Consider the following 2,682-nt stretch of genomic DNA (forward strand, 5'->3'; position numbering starts at 1 on the left):
AAAGAAAAATAGATAAAATGAACTTCATCAAAATCAAAAACTTTTGTGCTTTATAGGGAATCTATAAGAAAGTGAAAGGGCAACCTACAGGACAGGACAAAGTTTCTGCAAAGTGTATGTCTAATATGGCACTTGTATCCAGAATATATTAATATAAAGAATAATGACTACTCAATAATAAAGACAAATGACCCAATTAAAAGGATCTGAATAGGTATTATTCCAAAAAAGATATACACATGGCCAGTAAGCACGTGAAAAGATGTTCAACATCAGTAACCACTGGGGAAATGTAAATGGAAACCACAATGAGATACCAGTTCACACTTGACCCGCTAGGATGGCGACAGTCAAAAACACAGGTGAGAACCCTTGCAGGTGAGGGTGCAGAGGAACCGGAACCCTCACGCTCTGCTGGTGGGGACGTCACACGGTGCGGCTGCTCTGGAAGGCAGTCTGACAGTCCCTCCAGAGTGCAACCTAGAGTTCCCATAAGACTCTGCAGTTCCGCTTCTAGGTGTACGTACGAAGAAATGAAAACACACACGCACACCGAAACTTATACGTCAATGTTCACGGCAGCCTTACAATTGTCAGAACTGTAAACAACCCAAATGTCCATCCACAGGTGGATGGACGGGTGACATGTGGCCCACCCATGCAGTGGAATAGAACTCAACCACAGGAAGGAATGGAGTTCTGTTCTACGCTACCACGTGGATGAACCCTGAAAACATGACGCTATGGGAAAGCTGCCGGCCACAAAGGCCCACGCAGTGCACGACTGCATTTATGTGAAATGTCCCAAACAGGCAACTCCACAGACAGAAAGCAGATTAGTGGGGGCCCAGAAGCGGAGGCGAAGAGGGCATGCAAAGTCACCGCTTACTGGGTAGGGGGTTTTCTGGGGGTGACAAAGATGCTCTAATATTGAGAGAGAAAGTGGTTGTACAACTCTATCAATATACTAAAAGCCACTGAATTGTACACTTCAAATGGGTGATTTTATGGGACATGAATTATATCTCAATAAAGCTGTTACCTAAAAAAAACATGCCACTGATCCTCCATCTCTTAGGTCACTACCCTGGTGCGGACCTTGTCACCTCTTCGAAGACAGTGGCAGCCTCCGTGCTGGCCTCCCTGCCTCCAGCCTCAACCCCTCGGTCCACACTCAGAGGGCAGCCAACGGAGGCGCGTTCTCTGAGACACAGATTGCGGCCGTGGTGCTCAGAGCCCTGCGGGGACTTCCTGGTACCCTCAGCCTGTCCTTATGCTTGGGCCCCGCCTGCCTCTCAGTGGGGGCCAGCACCCTTGTCCCCTGGGGATCCCTCAAATGTCCACATCGCAAGCTAATCCCCACGTCAGGGCATCCTGCCCCCACCCCACAGGCCTTGGCTGGGTCCCTTCTGTTACTTGGATAGCACCTTTCTGGTCCCTCCCCACGAAAGCCCTTCCCTGACCTCCTGTCACCCTCTCTTTCTATCTCCCCAGGACTCACCACTCTCTGCACGAACAATCTCCCTCACTCGCTGGATGGAGGCCTCCTGCCCAACCCCCAGACCAGTGACGTCCATTAGAATGTTCTGCGATCAATGGAGACGTTCTGTATCTGCTAGTTCCACACAGTCCCCTCTAGCCACATGTGGTTTCAGAGCGCTTGAATGTGGCCGGGGTGACAGAGGAACTGAATTTTTAATCATATTTAATTGTATTAATAACTAATTTAAATTTAAATAAGCACAGGTGGCTAGTGGCTGCCACATAGCCTGAGACAGTCGTGGGCTGGGCCACATCTAGGTCTCTCCTGGCAGCCCCGGCACCTGGAACAGGACCTGGCACGGGTTCCGGATGTTTATTAAATGCATTAAATAAACGGAGAGCTGGAGTGCTTCCCTCTGATGTCCTCCAACTTCATCGCGCCAGCCCCTGCGTCAGGGGCTAGACCACACACCGTCTCGTGATAAGTCTCCAACAAGTCTGGAAGCAGGCAGGAGCCCCACCCCACAGATAAGGAAACTGAGGTCAAGAGAGGTCTGGTGAAATGCCCAGAGTCACACAGATAGGGCTTAATTCCAGGTCTGCCCGATATGCAGTCCCGGGCTGTTTCCAGGGAGAAATCAAATCAAACATGTGCAAAGGGTTCATCCGCTAATAAAGAACTCTAAGAAATCAATGAGAAATAGACCAAGGTTCCAAAAGAAAACCAGGTGGAACAGAAGCATGAGGGTTACAGGAAAGAAATGCAAATGGCCTCACATACCTAACAAGACGCCCCCCATGCGGAACAGCAGTAAGCAAACCCAACCACACTGACAGGTGAGGGGCGCTCATGGGGCAGTGGGGCAGGGGAGGGGGACGTCTGATACACTGGGGAAGGTTGAGGGCAAACAGGGACAGCCCCACTGCATGGTACACTACCGTGACCCTGCAAAATCACAACCACGCTCACCCTTAGATAGGCAACTGCCATTCTGAACCCACAGACACACCTGCGGACGAGCAAGGTGATGTACGTACACGCTTTGCAACAGCAAAAGGTCAAAAATATCACCCACAGGGGAAGGTTAAATAATTTGTGCTACATCCACAATGCAGGCAAAAACAAGAAGGATGTTCTCTGTAGGCTGAATCCAAAAGCTCCCTAAGATGCATTTTATGAAAAACGGACAGGTGGAAAAT

This window comes from Propithecus coquereli, unplaced genomic scaffold (assembly GCF_000956105.1).
Source record: "Propithecus coquereli isolate 6110/MARCELLA unplaced genomic scaffold, Pcoq_1.0 Scaffold206, whole genome shotgun sequence".
Taxonomy (NCBI): Eukaryota; Metazoa; Chordata; class Mammalia; order Primates; family Indriidae; genus Propithecus; species Propithecus coquereli.